Source organism: Haematobia irritans, chromosome 2, assembly GCF_050003625.1.
Source record: "Haematobia irritans isolate KBUSLIRL chromosome 2, ASM5000362v1, whole genome shotgun sequence".
In the NCBI taxonomy this organism is placed as follows: Eukaryota; Metazoa; Arthropoda; class Insecta; order Diptera; family Muscidae; genus Haematobia; species Haematobia irritans.
In genome coordinates, this window is record NC_134398.1 from 38092750 (window position 1) to 38116413 (window position 23664).

Consider the following 23664-nt stretch of genomic DNA (forward strand, 5'->3'; position numbering starts at 1 on the left):
TTCATCCGATCCGGTTGAAATTTGGTACGTGGTGTTAGTATATGGTATCTAGCTCAAAATTTTATGTCTATTGAAAATGTTGTCAAAATTTTATTTCTCAAGGAAATTTTGTTTTATTTCTATAGAAAATTTAGTCAAAATTTTAGCTCTATAGAACATTTTTCCAAAATTTTATTTCTATAGAAAATTTTTTCAAAATTTTATTTCTATGGAGAATTTAGTCAAAATTTTATTTCTATAGAAAATTTTATCAAAATTTTATTTCTTTACAAAATTTTGTCAAAATTTTATTTCTATAGAAAAATTAGTCAACGTTTTATTTCTATAAAAAAATTTGTGAAAATTTTATTTCTATAGAAAATTTTTTCAAAATTTTATTTCTATGAAAAATGTAGTCAAAATTTTATTTCTATAGAAAATTTTGTCAAAATTTTATTTCTATAGAAAAATTTGTCAAAATTTTATTTCTATAGAAAATTTTGTCAAAAATTTATTTCTATAAAAAATTTTGTCAAAATTTTACTTCTGTAGAAAATTTGGCAAAATTTTATGTTTATAGAAAATTTTGTCAAAATTTTATTTCTATAGAAAATTTTGGCAAAATGTTATTTCTAGAGAAAATTTTGCCAAAAATTTATTTCTATAGAAAATTTTGTCATTATGTTATTTCTATAGAAAATTTTGGCAAAATTTAATTTATATAGAAAATTTTGCTAAAATTTTTTCTCTATAGAAAATTTTGGTAAAATTTTATTTTTATAGAAAATTTTTCCAAAATTTTATTTCTATAGAAAATTTTGGCAAAATGTTATTTCTTTAGAAAATTGTGTCAACATTTTATTTCTATAGAAAAGTAACTTAAGTTTATTTAATTGAAGTTAATTTTCTATAGAAATAAAATTCTACAATTTTTGGTAGAATTCCACCAACTGTGGCAACCGTGTATACGATCCATGAAATGTCTTTAATTACTATACATACCATAGAAAAACAAATAACCATTTTAAAAAACAATACCCACTGTGCCACTTGTGCAAATAAACAAGCGTTGGTTATTTGATCCGTTTTTGTTTTTGTTGCTGCTGCTGCTGCTGCGGCTTCTCTTTATCAGTCGCTCGTTTCAAATTAAAGCGAATTTTGATTGTTACCCGCCTCTCATGTCCGTCTAGTCTGGTGAATTTGCACGAGACTTTGAAAACGAGCCCCATTCTGCTTGTATGAATATTGAAATGGCGAATAAACTGGATTTGCTTTATTTTTGTTGTCGAAAATTAATTTTATGCCAAAATACAAGGCAATTATCATATTTATGGCAAATTTTATTTTAGCTGGTTGTTATATTTTTTTTTTTTTTTGAGTTTTGTTCCCCAATTTAAAAAATTGGCTTAAAGCAAATATTGTTTATGTTAGTTTCACACAATAATAATAAAAGAACAACAACTGCGAAAACATAATTTATTCAGCATGTGTTAAAATTAATACAAAAAAAAAACAGCGTAGGAACGTATATAAACATTAACTCTTTGTTATTTCTCCTATTTTGCAAATTAATAATAGAATCGGATATGAACTCTGAATGTTTGTATATTCAGATATGAGTCAATTTGCCATTCGAAGAGAGATATTATTCGTATATGACACCAACATTGTTGACCTATATGAATGCGTATAAGTGTAAACAAAAGACCTATTATACACTAAAAGCGACTAAGTCTATTTAGAATATGAAAATATGGAATTTTTGGAAATTATTGCAGTAAAGAGGAAATCCATTATTTTCTAATAGATGGCCTTATTCCACATAGAGAAGGAATATGATCACCTCCTAGAGTAAAATGGGGAGAACAACAAAAATGCTTAAATATTCTCCAGTAGCAGTGTACGATTTGTTGAAAGGAAATAATTTAATCGTTTCACCTGGAGTTTAAGCAGTAATATAAGAAATATTTTACTTTTTAAATGCTTTCAGTTGTTGAAGTTTGCATACAATTTCTTACATTGTTTTTAACCATGTCGAATATTAGATTAGGAGGTTCATGCAAGAACTGTTCCGAACTTGGTTGACAATTTTTTTCCTTTATCAAATTTAAATATTTTTTTACCCCTAAAAAACCCAAATAAATAAAATTTTGACAAAATTTTCTATAGAAATAAAATTTTGACAAATATTTATATAAAACTAAAATTTGGACAAGATTTTGAATAGAACTAAAATTTTGACAAAATTTTCTATAGAATTAAAATTTTGACAAATATTTATATAGAACTAAAATTTGGACAAAATTTTGAATAGAACAAAAATTTTGACAAAATTTTCTATAGAAATAAAATTTTGACAAAATTTTGTAAATAAATAAAATTTTGATAAAATTTTCTATAGGAATAAAATGTTGACAACATTTTCTATAGAAATAAAATTTTGACAAAAATTTCTATAGAAATAAAATTTTGACAAAATTTTCTATAGAAATAAAATTTTGACAATATTTTCTATAGAAATAAAATTTTGACAAAATTTTCTATAGAAATAAAATTTTGGCAAAATTTTCGATAACAATGAAATTTTGACAAAATTTTCTATAGAAGTAAAATTTTGACAAAATTGTCTATAGAAATAAAACTGTATTTCAATAGAAATACAATTTTGGCAAAATTTTCAATAGAAATAAAATTTTGACAACATTTTATATAGAAAGAAAATGTTGACAAAATTTTCTATAGGAATAAAATTTTGACAAAATTTTCTGTAGAAATAACATTTTGACAAATTCTTCTATAGAAATAAAATTTTGAAAAAAATTTATATAGAAATAAAATTTTGACAAAATGTTATATAAAAATAGAATACAATTTTGACAAAATTTTCAATAGAAATAAAATATTGACCAAATTTTCTATAAAAATAAAATTTTAACAAAATTTTCTATGGAAATAAAATATTGCAAAATGTTCTATACAAACAAAACTTTGACAAAATTTTATATAGAACTAAAATTTTGACAAAATTTTCTATAGAAATAAAATGTTGACAAAATTTTCTATAGGAATAAAAGTTTGACAAAATTTTCTATAGAAATAAAATTTTGACAAATATTTTTATAGAACTAAAATTTTGACAAAATTTTTAATAGAAATAACATTTTGACAAAATTTTCTATAGAAATAAAATTTTGAGAAAAATTTTGTAAAGAAATACAATTTTGATATAATTTTCTATAGAAATAAAATTTTTGGCAAAATTTTCTATAGAAATAAAATTTTAACAAAATTTTCAATAGAAATAAAATTTTGACAAAATTTTCAATAGAAATAAAATTTTGACAAATTTTCTGTAGAAATAAAGTTTTGACAAAATTTTCTATAGAAATACAATACAATTTTGACAAAATTTTCTATAGAAATAAAATTTTGACAAAATTTTCAATAGAAATAAAATTTTGCAAAAAATTGATTATAGAAATAAAATTTTTGATAAAATTTTCTATGGAAATAGAATTATGACAAAATTTTCTATAGAAATAAAATGTTGGCAAAAATATAAAAATGTATCAGAAAATTGTAATAGGTCCTTGTTATGATGTCACTCTAATTATAATTATAAAAATTATATAATTATAACTATAGTCATTGCCCAAAATAATAGGTCGTATTTTTTGGTACTGGTACCACTATATCACATACCTATTACGGCGATAATTAATATGACCCAATTTGTGTGAATATTATGTACGACCCCATAATAGGTCATTGTTATGATGTCACTTTAATCAGTCATTGCCCAAATGAATAGGTCGTATTTTTGGTATTTGTACTAGAGGTGGAGAACTATCGATAGTCGGCGCCATCGATAGTCGACGATAGTAATTTGACAACCATCGATAGTTGACGATAGTACTATCGATATTCGACGATAGTATCGTGCACAATAATATACATATTTGGTTCGTATTTAAAATATGTTTAATATTTTAATATGAATATTTTACGATATTAATGTTATTTGATCCAAAAGGTTTGGTTTAAAAATAAAAATAATGTTAACATTTTTCGCCTTTCGAAAACAATTTGTCCCGCTTTGTGTCGTACAAAACGGTTCTTTTAAAGTAAGAAGCTACTGAATGTATTGACGATCTACAACTTCTGCTTGTCGGTGCAATATTGGCAGTATCCGCCGAAATAGCTGGAATCAGAGGCTAGAATTTCCAAGCCAGAATGGTATATTTTTAAATGGTCGTGAAAATTCGATGTGTTTCTGCTCATTTTATACTCCTTTCCGCAATTAAGGCACTTTGAAAATTGTTTGCCCTCTGACCTTTTAAAATATTTCCGTACTTGAAAGATTTTATTTTTCTTTTTTCTCTCGGTAGCCAAATCTTTCTCTGAGTCTGTGCTGTTGTAATCACATGCCTGACATGGTCGACTCACTGACTGTCATGGAGCTCCGAAGTTTAGCTGAAATTCAACACATAGTCAAAACTCGGAACTACTTTAAAAGTAACTATTACACTTCTTTGGAGGAAGCGATCCATTCCTTTAAATGCTGCAGCAGACGTCACAAAAAAGGAAAATATTTGGTGATGTGAAAGCCAAACTATCGACTAACTATCGATAGTACTATCGAAAATGTCTGGCTGCCATCGATAGTAGCTCGATAGTGCCCAACAATCGATAGTGCCGATAGTGCTATCGATAGTTCTCCACCTCTAATTTGTACCACTATATCAAATCTATTACGGCGACAATTAATATGACCACATTTGTGTGGATATTATACGAGTATACGAGCCCCAATTTTATTACCAATATAGAAGACTAAAACTACATCAGAAATTTTTAACAGGTTCCCGTTATAATGTTACTCAAATGATGAAAAATTAACTAAAAATTTGTAATAGGTGTCTGGTACGATCTCCCTGAAATTAATTATTGCCCGTGTAATTTCAGAGGAATGCCTTTCACTGGGTCCTGAAGTTGAGAATTCCATAAGAAGATATCGTATTTCTTGGCTTCTTGTACCTCTATATCAAATACCTATTACGGCGACAATTAATATGTCCATATTTGGGGAATTTTATATATCGGCCACGTTTTTATTATCAATATAGAATACTAAAGAATGCATCAGAAACTTGTAATAGGTCCCTATTACGATGTCGCTCAAATTTGTCATTGAAAAACGCTTCAAAAGTTTGTAATAGATACCTATTACAATTATGCTATAATTAGTCATTGCCCTTGTAAATAATTTTAGAGCATAGCCTTTCACTGGGTCCTGAAGTTGACAACCAAATACGATGTGGCGTTTCATGACATCGAGGTTTGTTGTACCACAATGTCACATACCTATTACAGTGAAACTTTTGAAATGTGGACACTCACGGTCGCCTAAATTGTATCCACATTTGAGAGGTGTCCACTTATGAGAGGTTAAATTTTATGCGTTTATATAGCAATATCTTCAGACAACTGTCCACGTTTGGGAGGTGTCCGGGTTGCAGAGTGTTCAAGTTTGAGGGGTTTCCCTGTATTTGTAATAGGTTCCTATTATTTGTAATAGGTTCCAGTTACATTCTCACTGAAATTAATCATTGGCCTTGTAAGTCCTGAAGTTGAGAGCCCATAAGAAGATATCGTATTTCTTGGCTTCTTGTACCACTATATCAAATACCTATTACGGCGACAATTAATATGTCCATATTTGGGGGAATATTATATATCGGCCATGTTTTTATTATCAATATGTCAGACTAACAAATGCATTAGAAAATTGTAGTAGGTGCTTGTTATGATTACGATGCCACTCAGATTAATCATTGCCCCTGAAAGTAATTTCAGAGGAATACCTTCCACCGGCTCTTGAAGTAATCATCCTAAAGAATGACGTCGTATTTCTAAGCAAGGTGGCTTGTTGTACCACAATGTCTGATACCTGTTACATTGAAACCTCTGAAAGGTGGACAATCACGGTTGCCTAAATTTTGTCCACATTTGGGAGGTGCCCACTTATTAGAGGGTAATTTTTATACACAGACAACTGTCCACGTTTCCGGAGGTGTCCGGTTTTCAGATTGTCCAAGTTTGAGGGGTTTCACTGTATTTGTAATAGGTTCCTATTATTTGTAATAGGTTCCTGTTACATTCTCACTGAAATTAATCATTGCCTTTGTATGTAATTTCAGTGAAATGACTTTCACTGGGTCCTGATGTTGAGAGTCAAAAAGAGGAGGTCGCATTTCTTGGCTTCTTGTACCACTATATCAAATACCTATTACGGCGACAATTAGTATGCCCATATTTGTGAGAACATTATATATCGGTCATGTTTTTTTATTTTCAATATGCCAGACTTACAAATGCATCAGAAAATTGTAATAGGTACGTGTTATGATTACTATGCCACTCAAATTAATCATTGCCCTTGTAAGTAATTTCACAGGAATGCCTTCCACTGGCTCCTGAAGTAAATCGCCTAGAGAATGACGTCGACTTTCTATGCATGGTGGCTTGTTGTACCACAATGTCAGATACCTATTACAGTGAAACCTCTGAAATATGTGCACTTACGGTCACCTAAATTTTGTCCACATTTAGGAGGTGTCCACTTATGAGAGGTTAATTTTTATGCGTTTATATAGCAATATCCTCAGACAACTGTCCACGTTTCCGGAGTTGTCCGGTTTTCAGATTGTCCAAGTTTGAGGGGTTTCACTGTATTTGTAATAGGTTCCTATTATTTGTAATAGGTTCCTGTTACATTCTCATTGAAATTATTCATTGCCTTTGTATGTAATTTCAGTGAAATGACTTTCACTGGGTCCTGATGTTGAGAGTCAAAAAGAAGAGGTCGCATTTCTTGGCTTCTTGTACCACTATATCAAATACCTATAACGGCGACAATTAGTATGCCCATATTTGTGAGAACATTATATATCGGTCATGTTTTTTTAATTATCAATATGCCAGACTAACAAATGCATCAGAAAATTGTAATAGGTACTTGTTATGATTACTATGCCACTCAAATTAATCATTGCCCTTGTAAGTAATTTCACAGGAAGGCCTTCCACTGGCTCCTGAAGTAAATCGCCTATGCATGGTAGCTTGTTGTACCACAATGCCAGATACCTATTACAGTGAAACCTCTGAAAGGTGGACAATCACGGTTGCCTAAATTCCTTGGCTTCTTGTACCGCTATATCAAATACCTATTACGGCATAGTTGTGGGAATATTATATATCGGCCACATTTTTATTATCAGTATATCAGACTTCAAAAATCATCAGAATATTGTTATAGATCCCTATTAAGAAGTCACTCATAATAGTCATAAAAAAACGCATTAGAAATTTGTAATAGGTCCCTATTATGACTAAATAATAGGTCCCTATTATGACTCAAATTAGTAATTGTTCTTGTAAGTAATTTCAGAGGAATACTTTTCACTGGCTTCTAAAGTAAACAACCTAAAATAATGGATGACATCTATGCATGATCGCCTGTTGTACCAAAATATCATATACCTATTACGATGACAATCAAACTAATTAATAAGATCCCCAAAACCTTAAATTGAATATAATTTTCTCATATCATAGACTTGATCCATTTTCTCTCATTCCAATATTTATTTTATCTATCAGCGAACACTTCATCATAGAAAAGGGGCAATAGGTTTCTATATTTCATATCACTTCGGTTGTATATGAAGCAAGTTTGAAAAGTCATTGACATGGTGTTTAGTCTGGTTTTATTGCTTTACAACAATTTCATATAAATCCGATAAAAAAAGTAGAAACGGTAAACAAGTCGAATCAACCAACTCCGTTTTATTTTTTTTTTTGTTGTATGCCTGTCTATCCATGCGCTGGACGATTATCTTTTATTTTATTGTGAAAAACATTATTATGAAAAACAAAAATATGTCTTCATTGATTAAAACACTTTGCTTTTGTATTACGCATTTTATTTTTATGATATGACATTTTATAGCTGTAATTATTTATAGATATAGCTAAGAACACTCAAGTAGATATGAGTTGGTTAAATTTTTGCTTTAGTCTTTTTTACAATGATGAGAAGGTATTGTAATGGGAATTACTGGGAATAGGGTAATTATTAATATATTCTCAACTTTAGAAAAAATGCCAATGAGAGGTTTTTATATCAACCGTAAAATAGAACAAAAATTAAATTTTTAAATAAATATAATAATAATTGAATAAGTTATTAAATATAATTTATTTAATTTTACTTTATTGATTATAATTTTATTGCGAAATCAATTCACTATATGCAGTTATTGTGAATGAATGAAATGTTTATTTAGTTGTTTTTATTGCATCCGAAACAAAAACAGAAAATAAGTTTACAGTCGAACTTCCCTATCATGATTCTTGAAGGGACCAGAAAATGACTTCATTGTATAGAAATTATATCAGAATACAAGAAAATCGGAAGGAAAAATTAGTGTATTTGAAATTTGTTCATTATAGAGAGAGAGAGCTTCATTATATAGAAGTTCCTTGTAGAGAAGTTTGACTTATCTGTTTATAGTTAATATTTGGAATAAATAAATATAATTTATTTAATTTTACTCATTCATAACGAAATTAATTCACAATATGCAGTTATTGTGAATGAATGAATTGTTTATTTGGTATGACACCTGAATAAATGCACACAATATAATGCAAATACTGCAATTTGCAAATTTTTATATACGTACTCTTGAAAATGTGAATATATAACCACATTTTTAAAATATATGAATATTTTTATTTTCCATAGAAACCATATTTCACCTTCAAGTTTATAACAAAATATATTCGTATTGGCCATAGAATAGAAATGTCATACAAAAATATATTTCATAAGAACATTTTGAGGTATACCAAACAATAATAAAAACAAACACAAAAGAATAAGTAGTAGTATTTATATGATTATTATTATCGAAAACTTATGATTAATTAATAGCGGTGACCGTATTTTTTGTTGGTTTGTTTCATATCTTGTGAAACTCAAAATAATTTCTTTTTAAACAATGGCTGCTAACGTAAAAATAAAATATGGCATAAATGCGAATGCGAAATTTTAAATATAAATAAAATTTTGGCTGAAATTGAAATTTTGTCAAAATTTTAATTCTATAGAAAATTTTGTCAAAATTTTAATTCTATAGAAAATTTTGTCAAAATTTTATTTCTATAGAAAATTTTGTCAAAATTTTATTTCTATAGAAAATTTTGTAAAAATTTTATTTCTATAGAAAATTTTGTAAAAATTTTATTTCTATAGAAAATTTTGTCAAAATTTTATTTCCATAGAAAATTTTGCCAAATTTTATTTCCATAGAAAATTTTGTCAAAATTTTACTTCTATAGAAAATTTTGTTAAAATTTTAATTCTATAGAAAATTTTGTCAAAATTTTATTTCTATAGAAAATTTTGTCTAAATTTTATTTCTATAGAAAATTTTGTCAAAATTTTATTTCTATAGAAAATTTTGTCAAAATTTTATTTCTATAGAAAATTTTGTCAAAATTTTATTTCTATAGAAAATTTTGTCAAAATTTTATTTCTATGGAAAATTTTGTCAAAATTTTATTTCTATAGAAAATTTTGTCAAAATTTTATTTCTATAGAAAATTTTGTTAAAATTTTATTTCTATAGAAAATTTTGTCAAAATTTTATTTCTATAGAAAATTTTGTCAAAATTTTATTTCTATAGAAAATTTTGTCAAAATTTTATTTCTATAAAAAATTTTGTCAACATTTTATTTCAATAGAAAATTTAGTCACAATTTTAATTCTATAGACAATTTTGTCAATATTTTATTTCTATAGAAAATTTTGTCAAAATTTTATTTCTATAGAAATTTTTATCAAAATTTTATTTCTATAGAAAATTTTGTTAAAATTTTATTACTATAGAAAATTTTGTTAAAATGTTATTTCTATAGAAAATTTTGGTAAAATTTTATTTCTATAGAAAATTTGGCAAAATTTTATTTCCATAGAAAATTTTGTTAAAATTTTATTTCTATAGAAAATTTTGTTAAAATTTTATTCCTATAGAAAATTTTGTTAAAATGTTATTTCTATAGAAAATTTTGTTAAAATTTTATTTCTATAGAAAATTTGGCAAAATCTTATTTCTATAGAAAATTTTGTTAAAATTTTATTTCTATAGAAAATTTTGCCAAAATTTTAATTCTATAGAAAATGTTGTCAAAATTTTATTTATATAGAAAATTTTGTCAAAATTTTATTGCTATAGGAAATTTTGTTAAAATTTTATTTGTATAGAAAACTTTGTTAAAAAAAAAATTGTTTAAAAAAGAGATATGTTTGTACGAATTTATTTCGGCATAAGCCGGCTATCATGCAAAACCTTTTTGCGGAAGGTTCAAGTGTGGTTCACTGTTGGATTTAATGAACTGCCTGCATTTATTCTGATAATTGGTTGATAGTTTTGCTGCAAGTAGAGGAGGCTGATGAGGAATGTGGTAATTCCGAAACGTGCGTCCATCCAACCATTTTGCAGTCTATAGGGCTTTGCCCAAATAAAGTTGACAAACATTCTTTTGTCAAAATTTTATTTCTATAGAAAATTTTGTTAAAATTTTATCTCTATAGAAAATTTTGCCAAAATTTTAATTCTATAGAAAATTTTGTCAAAATCTTATTTCTATAGAAAATTTTGTCAAAATTTTATTTCTATAGAAATTTTTATCAAAATTTTATTTCTATAGAAAATGTTGTCAAAATTTTATTTCTATAGAAAATTTTGTCAAAATTTTATTTCTATAGAAAATTTTGTCAAAGTTTTATTCCTGTAGAAAATTTTGTCAAAATTTTATTTCTATAGAAAATTTTGTCAAAATTTTATTCCTATAGAAAATTTTGTTAAAATTTTATTTCTATAGAAAATTTTGTTAACATTTTTTTTCTATAGAAAATTTTGTCAAAATTTTATTTCTATAGAAAATTTTGTCAAAATTTTATTTCCATAGAAAATTCTGTCAAAATTTTATTTCCATAGAAAATTTTGTGAAAATTTTATTTCCATAGAAAATTTGGCAAAATTTTATTTCTATGGAAAATTTTGTCAAAATTTTATTTCTATAAAAAATTTTGTCAAAATTTTATTTCTATAAAAAATTTTGTCAAAATTTTATTTCTATAGAAAATTTTGTCAAAGTTTTATTTCTATAGAAAATTTTGTAAAAATTTTTTTTCTATAGAAAATTTTGTCAAAATTTTATTTCTATAGAAAATTTTGTCAAAATTTTATTTCTATAGAAAATTTTGTCAAAATTTTATTGCTACAGAAAATTTTATTAAAATATTATTTCTATAGAAAATTTTGTCAAAATTTTATTTCTATAGAAAATTTAGGCAAAATTTTATTTCTATAGAAAATTTTGTCAAAATTTTATTTCTATAGAAAATTTCGTTAAAATTTTTCTATAGAAAATTTCGTTAAAATTTTATTTCTATAGAAAATTTTGTCAAAATTTTATATCCATAGAAAATTTTGTCAAAATTTTATTTCTATAGAAAATTTTGTCAAAATGGTATTTCTATAGAAAATTTTGTCAAAATTTTATTTCTAAAGAAAATATTGTCAAAATTTTATTTCTATAGAAAATTTTGTCAAAATTTTAATTCTATAGAAAATTTTGTAAATTTTCTATAGAAACAAACTATAAAATCTTGACAAAATTTTCTATAGAAATAAAATTTTTATAAAATTTTCTATAGAAATAAAATTTTGACAAAACATTCTGCAGAAATAATTGTTTGCAAAATAATATCTTTTTGGTAGTTTTTGGTAAGATTTTTTCCAAATGTTGGTAGATTATTAGTGTCTCAAGTTTTGACCGTAACTGTAATGGTTCGCATTACTTTAGTATGCGATCGATAACTTCTTATCTAGAAAGTGTTCGTGTGGAAGCGTAATATAGAATCACAAGCGTTTTTCGCATGAAATTCAAGGAAATCGTAGTTTTTGCTTTTAAAAAATCAAGATTCTTCCCACATGAACTTGTCCATTTTGCCAAATTTGTAAAATATTATTAGCAAATAAATTTGTTAAAAGCTTTCTCAAAATATTAAAATATTTTGTCAAAACTATTGTACCATTAATCTGATATCGGCTCAAAAAAAATTATAAAATAATTTTAATTTTTTTTTCACATGAAAAATGTTCGGAGAACGTAGAGGGTAATCATGTGGTGAAAATAGGGTACCTCATTTTTTGATATCTGGTGGGGGAGGTGGACATTCCCCTTGTCCGACTTTTTCAAAATTGAGCCACAGTTCTCCGATTTGGGTGAAATTACCAAGAAAGCTTAGGTGTGATGTCTAGACAAAGACCCCCTACTTTATTTTCGATATTTGGTCCCGGAAGTGGACAACCCCTTTATACGATTTTTGTTTAATGTACAGTAAAAAAAAACAAAAATTTTCTGATTTACTTGAGATTTACAGAGAACACGCCGTGAGGTTATGAATTTATTATGGGGTACCCTATGTTTTAATATTCGGACGGGAAGGGGGACCCTCCCCTTGCCCGACATTTTGAAAAATAGGAACAAAATTATCCGATTTGCTTGAAATTATCAGGGAAGATTGAAGTAGGTGTCTAGGCAAAGAACAGCTACTTTATTTTTCGATATTTGGTCGAGGAGGGGGCCTCCCCTTTGTCCGACTTTTTTTTAAAGTACAGTGAAAAAAACTAAAATTTGTCGACTTACTGAAATTTTACGGAGATGAAATTTATATGAGATATATGATTTTTTAATATGTGGTCGGGGAAAAATAAAGGGCACACGGAGACCTCCTTCCTCCTCAAGTACATACCGTGAAACAATTAAACTTTTCCAATTTACTTGAAATTTACAGAGGATGTGTGATAGGTTATATTATTATAATGGGTATCTGATTTTGTGATATTCGGAAGGGATGGGGAGGCCTCTCCCTTGCCACGATGTTTAAAAATTTGGCTTATAATTTGCTTGAGATTTTCTGAGACGTCTACACAATTTACGCTATATCATTTTTCGATATTGCGACGGGGAGGGAGACCTCCTCTAAAACTGAAAAAAAAACTAGAATTCTCAAGATTACTTGAAATTTACAAAGGCCGTAGGGGAAGGTTATGAAATCAATATGAGGTACTTGATTTTTGGGTATTTGGACGCAGGAACCTTCTCCTTGCCCCACACTATGAAACTTGAAGGAAAGTTTACCGACTTTCTTGGAATATGCAGAGAAAGTGATGGCCCTTACAAAAAAAAAAAAAAAATAGATCAAAATCTAAACTTCTTCAATTTACTTGAAATTGGGAGAAGATGATTAAATTTATACAGGATACATGATTTTTCGATGTCTGGTTGGGGAAGGCGAGTTTGTGAAATGAATATAGGGTACGTGAATTTACGATATCTGGTCGGGGAGGTACGAAGGAGGGGGGTTCACTTTTACACGATTTTTTGAAAATAGAAAGTAGATGATTGTGGGTAAATGGGAACTCGGTACATCATTTTATGATGTTTCCACAGGCTTCTGCCAGACTGTTTTAAGTAGAAGACTTAAATGTACATGAAGTTGATAGGCAACGTAGACGGTGCTTCATTTTCTGATGTATGTTTGGGAAAGGTATGTTCTCCGTGTCCAACACTTTAACAAATGTTAATATGGTAAATTTTTAAGTACTTTTACTTTTTCCGATTTATTGGACGGTATGTTGAGGAGAAGTATACCTGAAGTAGAATACAGAACAATTAAAAAACAAAAAAATGGTTGAAAGGGACACCCCCTACCCGACGTTTGTTAAGCCGGTTCGTTTTACATTCCAGCAAAAAAATTGGAAGTACTTCTAAGGGCACAACTTTAGGTTAGGTTAGGTTAAAGTGGCAGGCTCACTTAGACCATTCAGTCCTTTGTGATACCACATTTAACTAAAAGTACCTATTACATATGGACACTTCTAGTTTTAACCACTGAACCTTCTCGATTTTGTCTTCTGTTGAACCAACCAGATTGTTTCAAAAACAATAACAGACTGCTTAAGTTAACGTTTTCCAGGTCCGCCAGTAATCTAAAGTTATATGCCCCTACGCCTTACACAAAATGCAGGACACTCACACAAGAGGTGTTGAATTGATTCCTTTTCCTCCGCATCATGACAGCTCATACAGTAGTCATTATACATCGCACCAATCAAATATAATATCAATCAAATATAATAGTTTACTTTGAAAACTCTTCGTCGTAGCGGGTTAAGTGGCAGCCCAATTAAGATTCAGGCTCACTTAGACTATTCAGTCCATTGTGATAGCGGGTTACTTGCATTTTAGGGGGTTTGATGACAAATCTTCTCCCAAGCAAATCAGTTCAACCAGTACCCTTCCCGAAGAAAAACTTTAAAGATTCTACCTATGAAGTCTAGATCAGTAGTCTGGATTTATGAGAACCAATTTTGTTTGAGTTTTAGAGAAATTATAAATATATCGGGTATATGATGAAATAACGCCTTGATTTGAAATCTTAAATCTGTAGATTTTTTCCGCCAATATTTAAATGAATACGATGAGTAAAATCTGTACATTTTACTTTCCATTTCAAGGAATTTTCATGATCAGTGCACCTGCTATACGCTGAAAGAAGTGTTTTCTTTTCTGAGGAACGAAATTTTAGACAAGCAAAGTTTTCTTTTGACACAAATTTTAGAGACAATCGTTGAATCGCTTATCAAAAATTCGGATTAGTTTGCTCTAAACGAAAATACTTTATACGGAAGGGGAATTTCGTTTGTCTAAAATTTCATATTTTTTATTTGGGTGTACCCTCAAGAAGTTAAATCGCTCAGTATCGATGCCTTGCCAAATGGACCGGTAAAAATAAATGCGATACAGATTTTTGAGGGTCTAAAATTCCAGTATATTTACATTTTTGTGCAAATCGGATAAAAACTACGGTTTCTAGAAGACCAAGGAGTTAAATCTGGAGATAGGTCTATGTGGAGGCTATCCTTAAACATGTCCTAGAAATAAATTCGGGAGTTAGGTCTATATGGGGGATATACCAAAACAGGGACCAATACTCACCACCTCTTAATGTTCCTCAAATACCTCTAGAATTCCACTTTCAGAAGAATTGGGACCATACAGACCCAATTCTTCTGAAAGTGGAATTCTAGAGGTATATATGTCTAGATTTCTAATTTCTGGCAAATTGGATAAAAACTACGGATTCTAGAAGCCCAAGAAGCAAAATCGGGAGATCTGTCTATATGGGGGGTATACCAAAATATGGACCAATAGGCACCATTTGCGACACACCTATTTATGGTCCCAAAATACCTCTAGATTTCCAATTTCAGGCAAATCGGATAGTTGTTGTTGTTGTAACAGTTTATTGTGATTTCATCCATTTTTATGTTATACGCTTTGGTACTTCAGCTTGTGACCAGATCGAGGAACTCTGCGACTAATGTGGGGTGCGTCCAGAGTGACCTGGCGGTAAGTCGGGTTGGTTTAGCTGGACAAGAGAAAAGATGACGCGTGTCGTGTGGCCCTTGGTTGCAAATTGGACATACGTCAGCTACGCTGCTATCAATCACTGATAAATAGGAATTGAGGCGGCTGCACTTGCCTGATCTTAACTGGGCTAAAACTACCCTAGTCTGCCGTGGGAGGTCTCTTTCTTCCGGTGCTATGGGCGGTGGACGGACTCCGAGAACAGCTACTCCGCTTCAGCTACAGTATCCTCATGAATTCTGTTCAAACCTGCCTGGTACGCTGCTTGATCTAGAGGTTCTCTTTTGTATGTGTGTGAAGATAAATTTTAAAATTTAACTTTAACAGAGCAATTTTAACAGGTTAACAGAGCTATGTTAACGGTTAACAGAGCTCTTTTGTGTTAAAAAATAGCGCATTTGAATTTAATTTTAGATTAAAACTTAAAAAATGGCGTTGTATGTGCATTGCAATTAAAAAAACAAATCAATAATAATAGAAAACACAATGAGTAATAACTAACTTAAAGGAATATTAGGAATATATATCTCAGAACTGTTAAAGAATGGCTGGTTGCAAAAATAAGTGGTAATAAATTGATTTGTTTAAAGTATGAAATTGGAGATAGATAGGTTGATAAAACTGGTACCACATATAGCTCTCGTCGAGTGCTATCAGAAAGTACAAGAGTTAAATTCCAAATTCATTTCAGATGTGAGAAATTTTGATTCGAAAGTTAAATTTTAGAAATCTAAAATGGCCCACTGTGCTGGAATGGAACAAGATAGGTTAATGAAACTGGTACCACATATAGCCCTAGTCGAGTGCTATCGGAATATATACGTGTTGTATTCCGAATCCATTTCAGATTCGAGCAATTTTGAATGTAAAGTTAAATGATAAAAATCTAAAGTGGCCCACTGTGCTGGATTACAAATAGATAGGTGAATGAAACTGGTACCACATATAGGCCTTGTTGGGCGCTATTAGAATCTACAAGAGTTATATTCCGAATCCATTTCAGATTCGAGAAATTTTGACTCTAAAATTAAATTTTAAAAATATAAAATGGCCCACTGTACTGGAATGGAAAAAGATAGGTCAATGAAACTGGTACCACATATAGCCCTCGTCGAGAGCTATCAGAATATATAAGCACTATAATTCAAGTCCATTTCAGATTCGAGAAATTTTGATTCAATAGAAAAATTTTATAAATAAGAAATGGCCCACTGTGCTGGACTGGAGAATGATAGGCCACTGAAACTGGTTTCACATATAGCCCTCGTCGAGAGCTATTAGAATGTATAATCATTACATTCCAAATTCATTTCAAATTCAAGAAATTTTGCAATTAAAGTTTAATTTAAATTTGAAAAATATAAACTGGCCCACTGTGCTGGACACGAAAAAGATAGGTCAACCAAACTTCTACCACAAATAGCCCTTGTCGAGTGCTATAAGAATCTATAGGAACTATATTACGAATCCATTTCAGATTCGAGAAATTTAGAAATTAAAGTTAAATTTTAAAAGTCTGAAATGGCCCACTGTGCTGTGGAATGGGGGAAAGATAGGTCAATGAAACTGGTACCACATATAGCCCTCGTCGAGAGCTATCAGAATATATAATTGCTATATTCTAAATTTATTTCGAAATATTGTCAAAATTAGAAATAAATTACGAAATATTTTCCTTTTGCAATTTAACTCTGTAACTGTGTAGCAAAATGTGTTAAACCTCGCTGTTATTAATATGACATAACATACTTTACTCTGAGAGTCGCTCTCTTGATTCGACACTCAACAGATGTTGTGAAAATAACATAGTAGCACCATTACCTCATGTATTTTTGAAGTTAAATTTTAAAATAGAAAAATTCAATTTTTTCAAAATCGTTAAAAGATAGGCAAATGAAATTAACGTCAATAATAGCTCTTATCAAGATCTATCAGAATATGTAAACATTATATTCCGAATCCATTTCAGATTTGAGAAATTTTGACTCTAAAATTAAATTTTAAAAATCTAAAATGGCCCACCGTGCTGGAATGGGAAAAGATAGGTTAATGAAACTGGTAGTACAAATAGCCCTCGTCGAGAGCTATCAGAATTTATAAGCATTATATTCCAAATCCATTTCAGATTCGAGAAATTTTGAAATTAAAGTTAAATTTTAAAAATTTCAAATGGCCCACTGTGCTGGAATGGAGAAAGATAGGTCAATGAAACTGGTACCACATATAGCCCTCGTTGAGAGCTATCAGAATATATAATTGCTATATTCTAAATTTATTTCGAAATATTGTCAAAATTAGAAATAAATTATGACATATTTTCCTTTTGAAATTTACCTCTGTGACTGCGCAGCAAAATGTGTTAAACCTCGCTGTTATTAATATAACATAACATACTTTACTCTGAGAGTCGCTCTCTTGATTCGACTCTCAACAGATGTTGTGAAAATAACATAGTAGCACCATTACCTCATGTATTTTTGAAGTTAAATTTTAAAATAGAAAAATTCAATTTTTTCAAAATCGTTAAAAGATAGGCGATTGAAATTAACGTCAATAATAGTTATTATCTAGATCTATCAGAATATGTAAGCATTATATTCCGAATCCATTTGAGATTGGAGAAATTGTGAATATAAAGTTAAATTTTAAAAATCTCAAATGACCCACTGTGGTGGACACGAAAAAGATAGGTTAATGAAACTAGTACCATATATAACCCTCGTCGAGAGCTATTAGAATATATAAGCATTATATTCCAAATCCATTTCAGATTCGAGAAATTTTGAAACTAAAGTTAAATTTTAAAAATCTCAAATGGCCCACTGTGCTGGAATGGGGAAAGATAGGTTAATGAAACTGATACCACATATAGCCCTCGTCGAGAGCTATTGGAATATATAAGCATTATATTCCAAATCCATTTCAGATTCGAGAAATTTTGACTCTAAAATTAAATTTTAAAAATCTCAATGGCCCACTGTGTTGGAATGGGGAAAGATAGGTTAATGAAACTGGTAGCACATATAGCCCTCGTTGAGAGCTATCAGAATTTATAAGCACTATATTCCAAATCCATTTCAAATTCAAGAAATTTTGAAATTAAAGTTAAATTTTAAAAATCTCAAATGACCCACTGTGGTGGACACGAAAAAGATAGGTTCATAAAACTGGTACCATATATAGCCCTCGTCGAGAGCAATCAGAATACATACGCGTTGTATTCCGAATCCATTTCAGATTCGAGAAATTTTGAAATTAAAGTTAAATTTTAAAAATCTCAAATGGCCCACTGTGCTGGAATGGGGAAGATAGGTTAATGAAACTTTAAATTTTTATCATATAATTTTACATTCAAAATTTCTCAAATCTGAAATGGATTCGGAATATAATGCTTACATATTATGATAGCTCCCGACGAGGGCTATAAGTGGTACCAGTTTTATGAACCTATCTTTTTCGTGTCCAGCACAGTGGGCCATTTAAATTTTTAAAATTTAACTTTAATTTCACGCTTTCTCCAATCTGAAATTTATTCGGAATATAATGCTTATATATTCTGATAGCTCTCGACGAGGGCTATATGTGGGACCAGTCTTATTGACCTATCTTTCTCCATTTCAGCACAATGGGCCATATCCTATTTTTAAAATTTAACTTTAATTTCAAAATTTCTCGCATCTGAAATTGATTTGGAATATAATGCTTATAAATTCTGATAGCTCTCGACGAGGGCTATATGTGCTACCAGCTTCATTAACCTATCTTTCCCCATTCCAGCACAGTGGGCCATTTTGGATTTTTAAAATTTAACTTTAATTTAAAAAATTTTTCGAATCTCAAATGGATTTGGAATATAATTCTTATAAATTCTGATAGCTCTCGACGAGGGCTATATGTACTACCAGTTTCAGTAACCTATCTTTTCCCATTCCAGCACAGTGGGCCACTTTAGATTTTTAAAATTTAATTTTAGAGGCAAAATATCTCAAATCTGAAATGGATTCCGAATATAATGTTTACATATTCTCATAGATTCAGATAAGAGCTATTATTGACGTTAATTTCATTCGCCTATCTTTTAACGATTTTGAAAAAATTGAATTTTTCTATTTTAAAATTTAACTTCAAAAATACATGAGGTAATGGTGCTACTATGTTATTTTCACAACATCTGTTGAGTGTCGAATCAAGAGAGCGACTCTCAGAGTAAAGTATGTTATGTCATATTAATAACAGCGAGGTTTAACACATTTTGCTACACAGGTACAGAGGTAAATTTCAAAAGGAAAATATGTCGTAATTTATTTCTAATTTTGACAATATTTCGAAATAAATTTAGAATATAGCAATTATATATTCTGATACCTCTCGAGGAAGGCTATATGTGGTACCAGTTTCATTGACCTATCTTTCCCCCATTCCACAGCACAGTGGGCCATTTCAGACTTTTAAAATTTAACTTTAATTTCTAAATTTCTCGAATCTGAAATGGATTCGGAATATAATGCCTATAGATTCTTATAGCACTCGACAAGGGCTATTTGTGGTAGAAGTTTGGTTGACCTATCTTTTTCGTGTCCAGCACAGTGGGCCAGTTTATATTTTTCAAATTTAAATTTAACTTTAATTTCAAAATTTCTTGAATTTGAAATGAATTTGGAATGTAATGATTATACATTCTAATAGCTCTCGACGAGGGCTATATGTGAAACCAGTTTCAGTGGCCTATCATTCTCCATGCCAGCACAGTGGGCCATTTCATATTTATAAAATTTTTCTTTTGGATCAAAATTTCTCGAATCTGAAATGGACTTGAATTATAATGCTTATATATTCTGATAGCTCTCGACGAGGGCTATATGTGGTACCAGTTTCATTGACCTATCTTTTTCCATTCCAGTACAGTGGGCCATTTTAGATTTTTAAAATTTAATTTTAGAGTCAAAATTTCTCGAATCTGAAATGGATTCGGAATATAACTCTTGTAGATTCTAATAGCGCCCAACAAGGCCTATATGTGGTACCGGTTTCATTTACCTATCTATTTGTAATCCAGCACAGTGGGCCACTTTAGATTTTTATCATTTAACTTTACATTCAAAATTGCTCGAATCTGAAATGGATTCGGAATACAACACGTATATATTCTGATAGCTCTCGACGAGGGCTATATGTGGTACCAGTTTCATTAACCTATCTTTTTCCATTCCAGCACAGTGGGCCATTCCAGATTTCTAAAATTTCAAAATTTCTCGCATCTGAAATGAATTTGGAATATAACTCTTGTACTTTCTGATAGCACTCGACGAGAGCTATATGTGGTACCAGTTTTATCAACCTATCTATCTCCAATTTCATACTTTAAACAAATCAATTTATTACCACTTATTTTTGCAACCAGCCATTCTTTAACAGTTCTGAGATATATATCCTAATATTCCTTTAAGTTAGTTATTACTCATTGTGTTTTCTATTATTATTGAGTTGTTTTTTTAATTTTAATGCACATACAACGCCATTTTTTAAGTTTTAATCTAAAATTAAATTCAAATTTCCAATTTTTTTACATAAAAGAGCTCTGTTAACCGTTAACATAGCTCTGTTAACCTGTTAAAATTGCTCTGTTAAAGTTAAATTTTAAAATTTATCTTCACACACATCTCTTTTGTAGCGCTGGATCTCGCGCTCTAGATTAGGTATATCAACCCTTACGTTCCTGGGTGGTGGTTGTGCATCCATGAGATGGTGGTTTGGATGATTACTGCGATAACAACCTATGAGATACTGCTTTGACAACATGTAGTTGTTTCTTCGCACAGGTATGATCTTTGTCTCCACATACCCAGTCGCTGTTCTAAGGGCAGCGTTCTGACAGGTTTCAATGTTATTCCACTGCGTATCACTAGTCTGCGGTGTCCACACTGGCGCTGCATAGTTTACCACTTACCAGTCAATTGCCTTATAGGTAGTTAACAAGGTTTCTTTGTCCGCACCCCAAGTACTGCCGGCAAGTGACTTGAGGACCTTGTTTCTACCACGGAGCTTATTACAAATTGCAGTGGCATGGGCAGACGACCTGAAAAGGCTGTCGAATGTGACCACAAGAATCTTGGGCTAATTTGTGGTATATTTCGCCATCGATACTAATATACAACTGCCTGCGCACTTCTGCACATGAAGTGAATAGTGTTGGTGGGGGATATCCTCAAGTTTCTCGCAGTGAAATAACTGGTAAGATTAGCTTAGTAGACATTTGAACGATCGCAGATATCATCAACATTGGGCCCAGATGCCAAGACTATACAGTCATCCGCATATGATACAATCTCGACGCCATCAGGTGGGCGTGGAATCGAGGACAGGTAGAAGTTAAACAGTGCCGGAGATATCACCCCACCCTGGGGAACTCCCTGTTTAACTCTACGGGGTTTTGACTTTTTGTCCCTGAATTCCACGTACGACTGTCGTCCACACATATAATTCAGCACCCAACGTTTCACTCCTGCCGGTAGGGACGTATTCTCGATGACCTCAAATAATGTGGCATGGTTGACTGTATCGAATGCTTTCGATAGGTCAAGCGCCACGAGGACCGTCCTATGACACGGCCTGGGCTGATTAAGTCCCTTATTGATATGTGTCGAAATGGCATGTAAGGCTGTCGTCGTACTGTGTACCTTACGGAATCCATGTTGATGGTGGGCAGCTGGAAAATTCTCCACAAGGCTAGGGAGGAGTAGTGCCTCAAGTGTCTTGGCTACTGGCGAGAGAAGGAATATCGGTCTGTGCGATTCACCTTTACTCGAATCTTTGCCTGGTTTCACTAGTGGAATCACCCTTCCCATCTTCCAGACATCGGGTATAATGAGTGATTCTAAGGACAACTTGAGGAGTCTGTAAATACAGTTTCGGATAGTAAATGCAGTTTCTAGAAGCCCAAGAATCAAAATCGGGAGATCTGTCTATGTGGGGCTATACCAAACCTTGGACCGATACGGACCATTTTCGACACACCTTTTTATGGTCCTCAAGTACCTCTAGATTTTCAATTTAAGGCAAATCGGATAGTAAATACCGTTTCTAGAAGCCCAAGAAGCAAAATCGGGAGATCAGTCTATGTGGGGGCTATACCAAAACATGGACCGATACGGACCATTCGACACGCCTCTTTATGGTCCTAAGATATGTCTAGATTTCTAATTTCAGGCAAATCGGATAGTAAATACCGTTTCTAGAAGCCCAAGAAGCAAAATCGGGAGATCGGTCTATGTGGGGGCTATATGGTTCTCAAGTACCTCTAGATTTTCAACTTTAGGCAAATTGGATAAAAACTACGGTTTTTATAAGCTCAAGACCCCATATTGGGAAATCGGTTTATATGGGGGCTATATCACAAAAAACGAATATGTGGCAAATTTAAGGACGATAGCGCCATTATTGAAGGCTGTAGCGTGATTACAACGGACATACAGGCAGACGATTTCGATGTGTGATGTTACACACGCCATTCTAGAGAAATTGCGAATTTTTGGAAATATTTGAGGTCAAAAGTTTCGAGCAGGTTAGAAGGTTAGAAGGTTAGAATGTATTAAAAATCATAAAAAAATATAAAAAAAAATATTTTTGTGGCAAAAGATCACATTTTTTTTAATTTACATCCAAAACACTGAATTCGCATCGCACCTTAAGAAGTGAAGCAAATTCAGTACAACGGCTGTGGAAATGGTGGACATCCGTCCTATGGCAAGCCCATGTTAAATTCATCGCTTCTGCTCCAACTTTGCACCATTTCCGGATCCAAAAAGCACATTTTCACTATTTTTTTGGCGACGCTTTTGTGGCTGAGATCTGCATAAACGCCCTATTTCTGTACCTAAACGAAAATGCAGGTAGTCCGATTTTTTTGAAATGTACGGGACACATGTGTGGAAACCATGAAGTGATTAATCAGAACTTCAGTTTTTGTGCCAGACTTCCCCTGACCCTACTCTTTAAAAGAGTTCAAATCTTTTCGAATTGGTTTTCAGATCACTAGTTACATATTTTTTTATGACAACAAAAAAAAAACACTTGGAAACCATCAAACAAAGAGGAAAATATTGCATTCGTAAATA

The 23664-nt window shown here is 30.7% G+C and overlaps 1 protein-coding gene across 6 annotated transcripts in view; it reads right to left on the bottom strand.

Annotated features, from left to right (window-relative positions):
* LOC142223965 (uncharacterized) overlaps positions 1 to 23664 on the bottom strand; it is a 136923-nt gene that overhangs the window by 14015 nt on the left and 99244 nt on the right. The gene's annotated exons all lie outside the window — the stretch shown is intronic.